Here is a 15,483-nt window from a genome sequence, read left to right on the forward strand (position 1 = left end):
ATGACATAATGCTGTTTAACTAAAGCAACATTGACTCCTCTAGCCTTTATTTATTTAATGTGATCCTGGTGATAAGACCTGCAAACAGACCTGGCTCACAAGATCTTTCTACATATGGCAATGATACAGCCGCGATGTGACACAGCACTGTGGGGTTATATTTAGCTGTACCTTTGTCATTAGAAGCCTGTGTTTATATCATTCATATCAAGTTCAGCAGGTCTGTGTCCTCTTGTCGGGGTGCTACGTGCCGTACGAGATCATGCTATACCTGCTGCCCGGTCCGAGGCGATGAGAAGACCAGCATAAAGTAGATTTCACCCAGACAGTGCTATGATTCATCCATAAAATAACAACAAGCTGGCAGGGGGAGATGAGGACATCAAAGAGCAGATAAGGTCTGACCCGCAGTGGGTTCAGATTTTATCTAGAGTAAGTTTGGCTGTAATATAGACGATGAAGTTGTGTAGGTGTGTGTGAGTGTGTGTTATGTAAAGGCAGAAGTAGGTCAAAGACTTTAGTAAACCGAATTACTCATAAACTGTCATCATCTGTCACAGGCTGGTGTGTCACTGTTTTCTTAACAGATAGCATATGCTGTGCTTACAAAGTCTTTTCCGGTTAATTGAGACCTGAAAGCATCCTCAGACAGATCTATTTAAAAAACAGGTCACAATTCAGACCTTCATGTTGATTTGTGAAACACACAAGGAGACTTTTTGAGTTCTTAACATGCAAGTTAACAGAGACCTAAGCTCACAATCTTAAAAACCCCCCACAATAAATGCATCCATTAATAACACCAAGTACAAATAAAGCAAATAATGACAGATTTTTTGTTTTTGGACAAACTTTCATGTATGTACATCATTTCTGATTTTTTGCAATAATGTACTCAGTGGCGGCCAATTAACTTTTTTTCGAGGGCGCACGATGCGAAGCTCGTCACAACATGTATTTAGCCCGTCATACAGTATGTGTGGCTCGTCATGTCAAAATATGTGTTCGGCACGTCATGTGAACCTATGTGCATTGCGCAACGTGTCAAAATATGTGCCTGTTGCAGGCGCTTCGAAGGGGTTTATGAAGAAACTTGCATATGCCAGATACTCACTTAATCCCATGCATACTCAGAGTTTGGTGTTAAGTGTGTGTCTTGTGAGTATTTTGTGAATGTGAGCGGCTCTTTTATCATAAACCCTTTCTACGAATGTGCAGCAGGCATATTTTGACATGACGCATGATGCATATAGGTTCACATGACGCAACACATATTTTAAAAACGGCCCCCTCGGAAGAGAAGTCATTGTCATACTGCATGTACTGTAAAAATTATATCATTTCAACATATATTTTTATGTTACATTAACGTAACAAATCAATTTCAACTTATCACAAGTCAAAATTTAAAAAGGTAGGTTGAATTGACTAATTGAGTTTAACTTCATGACACTTTTTTTACTTTTTTCCCCTTATGACTGTACTAATCTTTACCAGATAATTACACACCCGCAGATGGTTGTCAGCTCCTTTCCGACTCTCCTTCCGGTTTATCGGATGTTATTTGTCATGTACAGTGGAAACAAAAAAGTATCCAGCTGATTTTAAATCGGAAAAAGATGACCGGTGGGCCAGATGAAGATGATTGGACTACCCAGTCTCATGTAGATGCATATAAATAGCATGAAGTGTGAAAATCGTGCAATACATATGCCAAATTCCACTTTGGCGTGCATATGATACGCCAGTCCTTCCCATTCACTTAAAGGTGCTCTAAGCAAATTCACGCGTTTTAGACAATAACATTTTTTTTGTTACATACAGCAAACATATCCTCACTATCTGCTTGCTGCCTGTCTGCTGATCAAACTGTAAAAAAACACGATCTCTGTAGACAGCCCAGGCTCCACAAACTGCTATAAAAACAAAGTGGCCAAACCTACCACCAGAAACGGTAACAAAGTGTTCCAGCCAATAAACGACAAGAAGGATTTGGGTGTGGGGGTTAGGCGCATTCAAGAAAGCACGGAAGGGAGGGGTAGGAGTTAGCTGCGCTCCGTTTGTTTAAAACAATTCAAACATCAACAAAAAGTAACGTCACACAGATTCGCTTAGAGCGGCTTTAAACGGCACATCTTTTTGTGTCGTTTTATTTATTGGTTTCTCAATTTTTTTTCTGTTTTTAAACCATTTTCTCTTGGGTTTAGGGTTAGATTTGAGATTTGCTTAAGGAGGTTATTTAACATACAGGTTTCTTCATGTTTTTGACTATATTTAAGCCATGGTCGCTTGGAGTTGGGGTTAGAATTGGGGTTTGGTTTAGGATGTCATTTTATATAACAAAAAGTTGTTCGAACCCTAAACCCAAGCGAAAATGGTAAAAAAAAAGCCAAAAAAATGAGAAAACAATAAATAAAACGACAATAAAAAGATGCGTCGTTCAAGTGAATGTAGGACCGGCGTATCATATGCACGGCAAAGTGGAATTTGGCGTATGTATTGTACAAATTTCACACTTTGTGCTATTTATATGCAACCCTGTGAGACTGGGCTCGCGGGTGGCCAGTCGACTATCCCTAGTCTAAGTACTATCACCTAAACGTTTTGTGATGCAAGGCCCTTTTAAAAAACACCTTTACAAGCCAGGGAAAAAGAGTTGTATGAGGTATACGACACAAACTGCACCCACAAATCACAGCTGCTTCGAACTCCAGTAGATAATATGATTGTTAAGAAGACAGTATATGTTAACCAGTCGGAGGAATTAAAGTATATGATTACCATACAGTGTTGTTATGTGAGTGGGTGCTCGGGGCAGCTGTGATTTGTGGGTGTAGTTGTGTTTAGTGTGGTTAGGTGAGGGTGGTCAGGCGGCGGATCACCCGGTCTGCTGGAGAACTTTAGTTACTCTGTGGTCAGAACAGAAATGCATTTGCTTATCTTGCTGGGTGAATAATGTGTGAATGTAAATGCATGTGGTCAGGGCCTGGTTTCAATTGTCCAGATTAATCGATGAGCCAGGCTGTAAAGTGCAGTAAACCTGCGGGGTCAGAAATAGAAAATTAATTTTATCAGTCCAAGAAAACAGTGTGCATATAAATAATTAGTCATTCATTTATCCATTTGTCAATGTTTATTTTGCAGCTGTGGCTGAAGGAACAGTAGTTCTATTTTCATTTTAAAGTTTTAAATTTTAAAGTTGTATGACTTTCTTTCTTTCTGAGGTAAACTTGAGAATCTTTCCAGTTTGTGAATACAATAGACAGGATCAACTGGACTGATTCATCAAATAAGGTCTGACTCATACAAATGTCTTTTCTTGTTTGGGTTAGTGTTGTTCAAGTGTGATGGACGAGTCTAAGCTGAGTGGATTGACTGAAAGCTGTCCATTGTTTGGTGTCTGGAGCCTCTTGTCATCATTCTCTATAAACAACAGCAGAAATGCACCTAAGTTCCTGCTGTATCACTTAACCAAGTACTCCACGAGGTAAATACATCAGAAAAATACTTCACGGACAGCATGCATCTCAAACACGCGCATTAGACCTTGCCATGGGAATGCAAGGAGAGCTGAGAGGAAGAGAGGAGATGAAAGAAGCCATCTTGGATCTTGTTGATCCTCTTCATCCATCACAATCAGCACCAGGTTCAGCCCCAATTACAGCCCTTATGCTGCAGGCCATGTGCTGATTGTTAACACTGTGAATAGGGTGGGGTGAGCTGGGTGGATTGATGACAGAGAGATGGAGAAAGAGAGGAGGGGCTTGGATAAGGGACATTTGGTAAAGTAACTGTTCCGTATCCCATGCGAGGTCTAAACATATGTGAACACAAATTGAAAGCATATAAGAGCCATTCAGAAAAATGTTTGCCCCCTCTAAATGTGCTGTCAGGGTTGCCAGGTCTGTGAACAAAACCAGCCCAATGGCTAATCAAACCTAGCCCAAAAATAGCCCAATGACCTTAGGCAAAACGTCAAGACTCAAAATATGTCACGAGGAACCAAGAATGGTTGTTCTATGGCATCACTATGAAGAACCTTTATCAGCAACTACTGTACTGTATATTTTTAAGAGTATTATACAATAAAACATTGTGCTGATGCCTTAAAGGAAAACACCACCGAAAACACCAAAAATGAGAGCTATATTGTATGGTGTAAGAGCACTAAGTTCGCAGCACTTTGACCTTGGGTGCATTTACTCGTGTAACTACTCATGTAACAGTCTTTAACCTCTTGAAAAGCACCCCCACACTGTCCCAAACCATGAAAAGACCTACTTTCACTAAAAGGGTTGCTTTTACCAAACCATTTAGAGTAAAAGCATAACTATGGTATAATTAGAAAGAGGACATTTTGAGGTTCATTATCCAGGTTTCAAAAATTTTAAAAAGTTAGAGAGGCTGAAGTACATTGTAATAAAAAAAATGTATACTAAAAATCCTAATGATAAATATGTGTGTGAAACCTAAAAATGCAATGATGCCAAGGCCATAAGTATAAAAAAGTTAATGGGTCAATGGGCCCAAAAATTGGGTTCTTGCAAGGGTTTTTGTAAGACTAGTGCCTTTTCTAAGTTTTCCTTTAAAGTCAGTGTAAAATATATATTTTTTAAATCCTGCAATCCTCCATGTGTCTTTCATTCCTCCGATTCTCTTTGCTGAACCTGTGAACTTCGGTTCAATGGAAAAACACAAGCAAAAATAACAGCCGCTCTTTCCCTTCTTTAGTCTACATGGCACCCCACTGCAATTCAGCAAACCTGTTTCTGAGTTAAGAAATCCTCAGGTTGGACAGGCCTAGCCATGTGTAAACCTATTTGGTGTCATTTGCCCTAACCAAGGTTTCGGGCTATAACAAAACAAGCTGATAATAGCTCCATCTTATCTTTGTTAATCTTATTCCAATGAAACGATTATAGTTTTATGTAATAATGATTTGTAAGGTCTCCAGTGAAAATCATCAAAGCTGTTTTCCCATGCTGTGCTTGGCTGTGTATTTGCACTGTTGAATTTCTGTTTAGATGAATAGTTAATCCAAAAATCTAAATTTGGATGCCATTCCAAACCCATTTGTTTTGTTTCGGCACATCACACAAGGTGCATTTTTAAAGAACCTTCTAAAATCTCAGACAAAATCTCAAAAGTTGTCACAGTACCTTTTCAAAAAGTACACTTTTGTACTTTAAAGGTACATATCGGTACCTTAGATGTACATATCTGTGCCAAAATTGTACATATTTTACCTTTTTATAAAGTTCCGTCCATCCATGTGACAACTTGAGTTTAGCCACAGCATTTCACACCCCATGCACGCTTTATTTTTGGATGTTTTATAGCCCCTATCATTCACTTAATGATATAAAAAATAGCAGGAGTAAAAAATGTGTTTAATAGACTAAACGGGTTTGGAACGACATGAGAAAATAATGCCAGAATTTCCGTTGTCAGATGAACGATTGATTCCATTAAATGTTATTTATTGATTATTTGTATTTTTTTCATGCAGTTCACATTCTTACATTTCATCGACAGCAGATTAAAAACATACGCGCAATTTTTTATTCCCTCCGTCTTTCTTCCTTCTGTTTTAGATTTCTCCATATTGCTTTTTATGTGCCCAAGAATAATGAAATTCATCTGCTTCCACCAGCGCTGGTAATGTAATCTCACTTCATTTGGTTTAATAAGCAAAACCAACTGACTCTCTGTACTCCGTTTCTGCGTGTGAGCATGTGTTTATGTGTGCCTGCACATGCATGTGTTTCATAATATCTGTGAATTAGGACTGACTGTTGCGTCTATATTTAGCCTGCCTTGCACCCCACGTGGAGTTTTTTTCCCTCTTGGTTCTCTCCACGTCTCAGTTTGTGCGAATCAGTGCCGGATACCGCCAGGGGATCTCAAACAGCTCTCCGTTTTTCTACAGTATAACCCTTTTCTTAATTGCTTTGACTTTATAGACTGTTGTTTACAATGTGCAATGACAGCCATGGAGGCTTGTGGTGCAGGAATGTGATATTGCTTTAAAAAAGAGCCTTAGGGTCATTCAATGATCCATGCAAGCATCCATCTCTTGTACAATACACCCAGTTCCCCAAAATGGGCCCTATACCCCTATTCTCAGACAATGAGCCCACCTGCCCCATCTTTTATGGACTGCAAAATAGATTTTTGTTTTCTGAAACAGTGTTTGGTATATACTGTATATGAGGGTGTCTTTGTACTTGACTGCCTTCCAAGGATGTAAACTTGCGTTGGGGAGTAGATAGTTAAAATTGTATACAAAAACCAGAGCGATTGCTTTTAATTATGGACTACTTGGCAAAATACAGTAGTTTTAAAGTAGTTTGCTCTTTACACACAAGCCATCTTGACCTTGCATGCTGACCACAGTTGACACCGGATAACAAGCGGAACAGCCTTAAGTCAATTGGGGGGACATTTGAATGCAATGTATGCGTCTGTTATGGGTCCACGGTGAATCAGAACGACGCCGGACAGAAGCTCGCAGGGATCACTGTTGGCCGTCTTCATGCATTCTTTTACATTTGGGGGCTCAGGATGAGGAAGCGTTGCGTCCTGTCAGCTGCGGGTCGCGCTTTTCCGCCCCGTCACTTGCATATCCACTCTACATGATTTAGTTTGTACAGAGCTGTCTGGTATGCATGCATGCTTGTCTGCACTTGTCTGCCATTATGCAATATTTTAGCATTGAGAAATGGATACGGCATTCACACACTTTTACCATCTACTTTGGTGTCATTGTGTTTTCTTAGTGATTCGAGTCAGGGGATCACTACAGTCTTTCACACACATATTGTATACACACACCTAGGCCTACGCCTGAATCAAGTTTAGCAATTTTAACAATATATGTATTGTTTATGTATTTAGATGTTTATATTCCTAAACAAAGGATCGGTTTACTTAACTTCATGCAAATAAACCCATTCACATGCATAGACACGTAGTTTTAATGTATATATGTGTGTGCATACTGTATGTAAAAAACTGAAAATGATTGGCATGTTAATAATGCAACAATTAAACAACATCATTACTATTTAATTATTAAAATAATATTTATTTTTTTACTTTCCAACAAATATTTACAGCAGTTACTTCAGTCTAGCCAATGAATGCAGTAAACCTCAAGGGCTTATCTTATTTCTTTCAGTATATCCTTGTCAATGATTTAACATATTTAGGATTGACACATTAATCGCTTCATTCAAGGATTAGTAAATGGTGCAGTCTTCATGAAATCCGCTGCTGGTCTGTGCTGTACTTTTATTAAGAGACTCTTGAGTTTTCCTCGGGCATCAATCCACATTCAGTCTTCAGTCGCTGTTTACAAACCCTCTGCAGTAAGAGAGGTGCAGTTATGCGGCACGGCTTCAGTAAATAACCGCTTTGGTGGTAAGATGATAGATTGTGACTAATGTAAAAGTGAGGCATGGAAAATCGATGTTTGACGTGTACTGTATCATTATTAATCCATGATGTGTTTTCCAGATGTTTTGCATAGAATAATATTTACCAACGCGCGCAGGACAACTTTTTCTTTGTCGCCCTTTGACATTTGACCTTTGACCCCAGTCGTGTTTCTGTTGGATAGCCTACTCTGTTACTCACCTCTGTCATGGGCTGCGGTGTTGACAAGTAATTCAGCACTTCAGCAGATTTAGCACACATGGTTTCTCTATTTTATGGATGTGCTTTAGCTGTCAAGCCCTGCTTTTCTTAACGCAGCCAAATGAGGGAGATTAAAAAGGAGTTGCAGTGAATTATTCTCCTCCAATACGAGGCACGTTACTTTTTAAAATTTGATTTTGGGTATGTTTACTTTTGTTACAGATACACTCTCAGAAACAAAGGTACAAAAGTTGTCACTGGGACAGTACCATTTCAAAAAGGTACACCTTTGTACCCAAAAAGTGCATATTAGTACTTCAAAGGTACATATTGGCAGTTCATATTTGTACCTAAATGGTACATATTAGTACCTTTTTTAAAGTGACAACTTTGTACCTTTGTTTTTGACAGTGTAGGATAAGAATGGGGGTAGGTTGTCTACTAATCGGAAGGTTGGTGGTTTAATCCCCGGCTCCACCTGACCAAGTGTCGAGGTGTCCTTGAGCAAGACACCTAACCCCAGCTGCTCCCGACGAGCTGGATGGCCCCTTGCATGGCTGACACCGCCGTCGGTGTATGAATGTGTGAGTGAATGGGTGAATGTGAGGCAACTTGTAAAGCGCTTTGAATGACCATAGGTCTGTTAAACGCGCTATATAAATGCAGTCCATTTACCATTTGAAAATGCGTTTACATACACTGTAAAAAGTGAAAAGTTGGTTCAACTTAGAAAGTTACTTCAATTGGTATCACCCCTTAAATTATGTTTATTTAACTTAAATTATTGATCTAAAGTGAAACTTAAGTGAAATTTTACTTTTTTTTTTACGTTTTTTTAGGTGTTACCAATTGAAGTAATTTTTAAGTTGACTTTTCACTTTTTTAGTATTTAAACGGAAAACCACGTTATTGAATAAATGTAAATAAATGAAGTGATCATAGTGAATATCGAGTGCAGGTTTCACAATCCACTTTGGAGGAAAATGAAATGTGTGTGTATTTGTGTGTGTGTAATTGTGTAGCTAAACATCTATACCCAGAGATTAAAAAAACTATTTTGGGGGAAGTCCTCTTTTTCATTCTTTATTTCTCTATTATGTTATTTATTTTAAACATGCAATAATAGTTTTTTAGGGTGGATTTGGGTTTGGCTGGACAAATGAAATGATGAGATTTCTATTGTAATGACATTGATCATGTTTTATACAGTCTCACAAAATTATGTACCTACAGTATAGATACTGTCATGATTTTCCGCATTTTTTCGTGATCGCAACTCAAATTTCTGTTTATGTGTCATCAAACCATTGTCGCTTCGGTTTAGGGTTAGATTTGGTGTTTGCGTAATGCTGCGTTTACTCCAACTGCGGTAGAGGCGTGAAGCGCGAGTGATTTAAATGTTAAGTCAATGTGCAGACGCGTCAGGAGATCCCGCGGCGCAGAAGAGGCGTTCGGCGCGGAGCGGAAGATGCGTTTCCGCTTGATATTGTCCGTGCGCAGTCACCCGGAGCTATACGACAAAGGACCTCGATTGGAAGAGTGTCGGTAAGGACTTTGGGCAACCTGGTAAGTTGTAATAAACACTTCACTTTTGATTCACGTGACGTTTATCGACCCGCGCCGTTTATTTTCCCCCTATAGTAAGGTTACCAAATACAAACTGGTAACTCTCTTGATCAATGCACAATCAACACAGCAGTTGCCCCTCCCACAGGAAGTGGATTTTGCCTCTGACGCGCGTCAAATGCTTGCTTGTTCCGCGCGTCTACTCCGTTCTACACGGGCGAATGCATTCAAAGTGTTCAAGCGGCAAACTAGGCACGGTAGACGCGATTTTGACGCCCAAAACGCGTTTGGTGTAAACTCAGCATTAGGATGTCATTTTAAGTATTGGTTTACACTATTTTTTCTGATTAATTTTTTATATTTTCTAAATTTTAAACCATTTTCACCTGGCGTTAAGTTAGAGTTGGGTTTGGGTAAGGATGTCACTCATTTTATGTAAATCTAACCCTAAACCAAAGCGACAATGGTAAGAAAATAGAAAAAACAGTTGAGGAACCAATGACAATGACACGCAAACAGAAATGTGTGATACGATCACGAAAAACGAGGAAATTCGTGACAGTGTCACAAAAAAGAATAAAAAAATTACGTGACTATATTTGTTTCATGACATGAAATATCCTTGTTGCACTTACATTTTTAAGTTGAATTAATTGAATTTACAATTTATTTCAATTTTCTTATAAAATAATAAAAAATAAAGTTGAATTAGCTTATGTTATTTCAACTTTATTTTATAATTTATAGCAACTTCTCACTAGTCAAGAAAGTTCAAAGTAATTGTAATTTTAAATTGATTACATTTAAACATTTTAGTGCAACAAAGAATTTTTACTGTGAATTTTTATATACAGAAAAGCTAAGAATCAAGTTTGATCTCTATTGAACCTCAGCATGGTTTTATACAGGGACGTGTTGGACATCATGTGCCTAAAAACACATGGACGGTTTGTCTTTCTAACCTATGACTTGGTCATTATTCTCTTTATCCCATCAATTTTGCATTTTTCTGCTTTTACATGAAACATTCATACCACCACAATCCATGCTAAATGACTCGATGTGACATAAGAATTCCTGCTGGAATGGCTTTTATACCAGCAGATTGATTAAAGATCAAAGTGTATAGTAAGATTCCTCTGATTAGATGAATAGGAAAAGGAGGTGTTGATTTCACTGAAGTGGCCTTTAACAGTTTGAGATAGTACATCGCTATTTACACATACTGGGATCTTATCACTGGAGGTCACCAAATGGCTGTTTTGTTGGTTAAGTGGTCTTTCCTAGAGCTGGATACTTGCATGTGTATGGTGGGCTGCACAAATGAAATCATTCAAAATAACATTAGCTTTTCCATATTGCTCACACTTGATAAATCGCATGTGGCCATATATCTTCACTATGTTTGGTTGTAGCTGCATTAGGTCATTGTTTCACACTAATATCACCAGAAATGGGCATTTCTCAGTAATAATAAATAACGTCTTGTAATTTTGTCACCGCAATCCGCTGTTAGTGTGAATGCCCCTTAAAGTTAATGAGAGACCATTAAATACTGGTTTTCTTTTGGCCCCCAAATGAAAAATGCCTGTTATTCACAATCATGGTTATCATAAATCTCTAGGTCAATTACTCAATTATGGCCAGGTGCAGCGTTTGTCCAGTCAACCTGCGTTTCACCCTGTTGCACTCTTTGATGCTTCTCAGCTTGGTCAGTCATGTTAAATCATCGGTCAGAAGTCAAGATGCTCCTCCTTCATTCCAAATAAATTTCATTAATAAGCTTGTCCACTATATGTTATTGTGGCCAACACCCTTTAACACAGGCATCTGTTCTTTATTTTGATTGGGTCATTAAAAGCTCCCTTGTGTCGATTCGCCGATGGCTTAAAAGGCCAATAGAGAAGATGATTAACCAAACAGGCTCCATGTGAGCACTTCATTAACCTAATAAGCTTGATTAACGTTAAATTACAAAGCGCAGGCGGAGGGGAACGTCGACTTTAAAAGCTGACCCATGACTTTTAAACTCTGACCTTCAGGTTCTGGAAACTTTTGGAGTCCCCTGTGAAAGAGGCCCAGTCAGTTCCACATGCAGACGTCCCGCGGAGACCAGAGGATTATGTTGAAGAAAGTCGCGTGGAGATGGAGATGAAGAGAAAGCAGATATCTGCGCTCATAAATGTTCTTTGTTGACACAATCCACAGCAGTCTTACCCACATTTATAGCTGTGTTTTACTGGCTTGCTGATATAGACAAGTATCAGTAATGAGTTTAAAATACACTCACCAGGACACACACACACACATAGCTTTTCATGGCGAGCGTAATAACATTCTGGTATGTTTTGAAAGTTTTATGAGGTAGGCCAAATAAGACTTCAGGCCAGAGATGTTATCTAAATGAAAGTTTAAATACGGATATATAGTGGCTTCCTCACAGCACCTACTGTAGTTAAATACATTACAGTACATTAGTCAGTATAATGAACCTAACTATAACTAGGGCGGGACCCTTTCAAAAAAAAGTTCACCTTTTCACCTAAAGAGTTCATATTAGTACCTCATAGGTACATATTGGTACCAAATGTAAGCATATCTGTACCTAAATGGTAATAATATTTTTGAATACACAGCTTTGTCTGCCAGTTTAACATTGTTCAGTCCGTGCGTGTTTGTGTGTAATAGCGTGTAGTGTTCTCCGTAGCTAAAGATCTAAGCGAGAGGATAAGAGCAGTAAGAATAGGGTGTTAGGTATCTGTGAAATCTGTGAGGTCAGCCCAGCGCTCAGAGAAAAGCTCCACCTGGACCTGAGTTGAGCCGCCACCGCCCACTTTATGGCCTGTGAAATGCTGGACAGGAGAGCAGGTCACTGGAGAGACAGAGATGACAGAGCCCAGGGACTGAGATAAGAGGGTCAGGGGTGTAGAGGTCACAATTCAGGGGGCGTGCTCATCAACAACACATGGAGAGGATAAAGAGAGTCTGGTTTCTATAAACCATGAGTAAGAGTGTTGTAATTTACAAGCCTCCAGAAATCCAGTCTAAAACTTCATGCCACTCCCTCGGAGAGGATGATAGGAAGGAGATGCTGTAACAGATCTCTCTGTGTGTGTGTATAAAGAGGACAAGTTGTCCATTGTAAAATAATTTAAGCCCTGAAGAAAATACAGTGCTGTTAAAAATATGTTTAAAGTGATATACACTCACATCGGTTGAATCAAGTTACCCCAGTAAAGTTTAATTTTGTGGGTGAAGTATTCTTTTAAATTAGCTTAACACCTAAACAACTGGCAGTTTTAGTTACAAATTCGATTAGTCATAAGTGATATACTGTTTGAAGAGCTCAGGTGCAAAACCCTCTAAGTGCATCTGACATGTTTTCTTGTAAATTAGCATTTTTATCAGGCTCTTATGATTAAGTTCAGTCATTTCTCTTTAATGCCAATGATACGGTTATTAGTCAGTAATTAAAATGCCTTATTTTCACAAATGTCACTTTAGTCATTTTTTATTTTTATGCAACAAATTTAACTGTCTTTTGCACCTAAAACCTCTATGTACATGCAAAAAAATCTTCAGTCACTCTTTACTGTCAGTTCTGAAAAAAGATAAAAGGTTCAAAAATTCAGTCAATATCCTAATATTTTTGGTAAACCTTCTTCAACCTGTTAAAAAAATGATTGCAGCTGCATGAAAAATTTAGCATCCAACGGATTCTGCCAACAAACCAATATTTCTGAATGGCCTGAGGCTAGGATTAAACCGAAGCAAAAGTATTTGATAAATGTGCCGAGTTATATTGTTATCTCATTTTTGACTGAGGTGGCATTTAGAGGCTTTTGCATCGGAGCTCTTCAGATATAGCTGTGAATATTTTTTTATCATCAGTATGATCAAAATGTTTTGCTTTGAGTAGGGCTGTCAAAAGATTAAACACGATTAATCACACCCAAATTAAAAGTTTGTGTTTGTATAATATGTGTGTGTGTGTGTACTGTGTGTATATATTATAGGGCTATATATAAATACACACATACATGTATGAATTTAAGAAAAATGTTGGGTACATTTATATATATAATATGTGGGGCCAAACAGGAAATTAAAATTAATTATAAAAACTGAATATATAGTTATAAGTTTGAATATATAAATGTTAATCATGAATATATAAATATAAACCGTGAATATATAAATATAAATTGTGAATATATAAATATAAGTCTGAATATATATAAGTCTGAATAAAAAAATATAAGCCTGAATATATAGTTATAAGTCTGAATATATAAACACATTTATATATTCAGATTTATATTTATATATTCAGACTTATAACTATATATTCACAAGTTAAAATTTATATATTTAGACTTATATTTTTATATTCAGACTTATATTTATATATTCAGATTTATAACTATGTATTCACGGTTTACATTTAAATATTCAGACTTATATTTATATATTCAAACTTATAACTATATATTCAGACTTACATTTATATATTCAGATTTATAAGTCTAAATATATAGTTATAAGTTACAAAATGTTTTTCACAGCGATGCCATAGGCAAGGCAGGTTTATTCACATTTATACCACAAGCCTGTTGAATGCTTTATTCTGATTGGTTGAGAAATGCTTCGATAAACACACACCTAACCTGTCAAATGTTTTAAAAATAGGAACCAGAGCAATGTTTATGGTAACCGTGGTATAAGCGGAATAATTGACTCTGGTCCTTTGAATTATTTGACAATAATGCACACTCCGTACACTCCGCTTCACATCGAGCCACATTTCCACCTCGGGTGTGCATTATTTTCGAATAATTCCTTACGTATACTGTATAGCACATTTCATATATAGAGGTAATTCATAGTGCTTTACACAGAAATTATTTACAAAGAAAAAATACGATATTTAAAATCGCAATACAAAATAATATCAACATAATTAAAACAGAAAGGGTTTTCAGATACAGTCAAATATGTCTCTTTCTATATAATCGTGTAGTACCATCACTTTTAATTAAGTGTTAAGGTTGCCAGTTAAAAGTTCAAGACCTCTGTCATATCAATTAATGTAAGATAAACAACAAAAAACACAGTTCCTTTGAGAGAGACAGGAGTAACATAACTATGAATATTTAATTGTTGTACTGTCTTATTTACTTATATCTAGAATCCCGGATGCTTCTGTTACTAGAATACAAACACAGTTGTTTAGTTTTGTGTACTAGGATTAATCTGTTTGATTTGAAACATGAGAGCACGATCATCATCTATATTAAAAGCAACCCAACCAAACATATTGCGAAACCAAAACATTTCATGTGTAAATTTCCTGTTTGTTCCTGACTAAAACGCTGACAACACTGAAATGATAACCGGCTGCACCAGACTGTTGCTCATATGGTCTTTATAAACTAACGTCCAGGTTTAATCAGCCTGTAAAATTACTCTTAATGGGCTCTTTGATCCAAAAATAAAACATTATATTTTTTTACTTAAGCAGATTGTCCAACTACTGTCTGTTTAACAATAAAAAATTATGTGGAGATGTTGAGCTCAGAACATGACGAAGTGTTCTCACACCAAACAGCTGTCATAGGATTTTTACTTTTTTTTAAATTCATTTTATGACATCTTATGATAGTGAAAAATGTAAATGTAATTCCCATAGCAGTAAACAAATGTGTTCCTGCACTATAAAAAATTGTTGGTCCAAAAAGTAAGTTATCTGGTTTCCTTAAAATTTTGATTTGATATATGTTGAATTATAGTTAATAAAGTATTTAGTTTGATCATTTTGAATAAAAGCATTGGCCAATACTCATCTGTAAATGTAAATAAAATTGTTTCATTTGTCACATGATAGTCCCATCATACATGCAATGTGAGATTTGAGAACTATTGTATGTGAGGATGAGAATGACACTCAGCCCCAAAAATACACAACTTATTTGTGTTGTTTGTCATCCAGAAACCAAACACCCCTCACCCCGTCACTGTAACCCAGTGCGTAAAGCCAGAAAAAGTGAAGTGTTGAGATGCTTCTTTCCTATCTGAGATTCTTATCAACATAAGAGACCCAAAGCACACAGTGTTAGCATCTCTCATCATCTCATTCATTCGTCTGTTCTCTCTTATCCCTGCAGTGTTCAGGAAGAGAGGAAAGCTCATTGCCTTATCTGTGTTATTCCCAATCAGTGGGAGACTTTTCCTTCACTATCTCGCTTTACTCTTTCATTTCAAAAGATTGTGTGTGTGTGC

The 15,483-nt window shown here is 37.3% G+C and overlaps 1 long non-coding RNA gene across 2 annotated transcripts; it reads left to right on the plus strand.

Annotated features, from left to right (window-relative positions):
• LOC129415401 (uncharacterized) lies at positions 1-11,683 on the plus strand. 2 transcript variants are annotated; one of them, XR_008634801.2, is made up of 4 exons: positions 1-432; positions 3,333-3,487; positions 5,595-5,658; positions 11,247-11,683. It is a non-coding gene; the product is annotated as an uncharacterized lncRNA (long non-coding RNA). The 2 variants fall into 2 exon arrangements; XR_008634802.2 differs by lacking the exon at positions 5,595-5,658 and having other exon boundaries at positions 16-432.
• Positions 11,684-15,483: the final 3,800 nt, after the last annotated feature.

The sequence above is a fragment of the Misgurnus anguillicaudatus genome, chromosome 11 (genome assembly GCF_027580225.2).
Source record: "Misgurnus anguillicaudatus chromosome 11, ASM2758022v2, whole genome shotgun sequence".
In the NCBI taxonomy this organism is placed as follows: domain Eukaryota; kingdom Metazoa; phylum Chordata; class Actinopteri; order Cypriniformes; family Cobitidae; genus Misgurnus; species Misgurnus anguillicaudatus.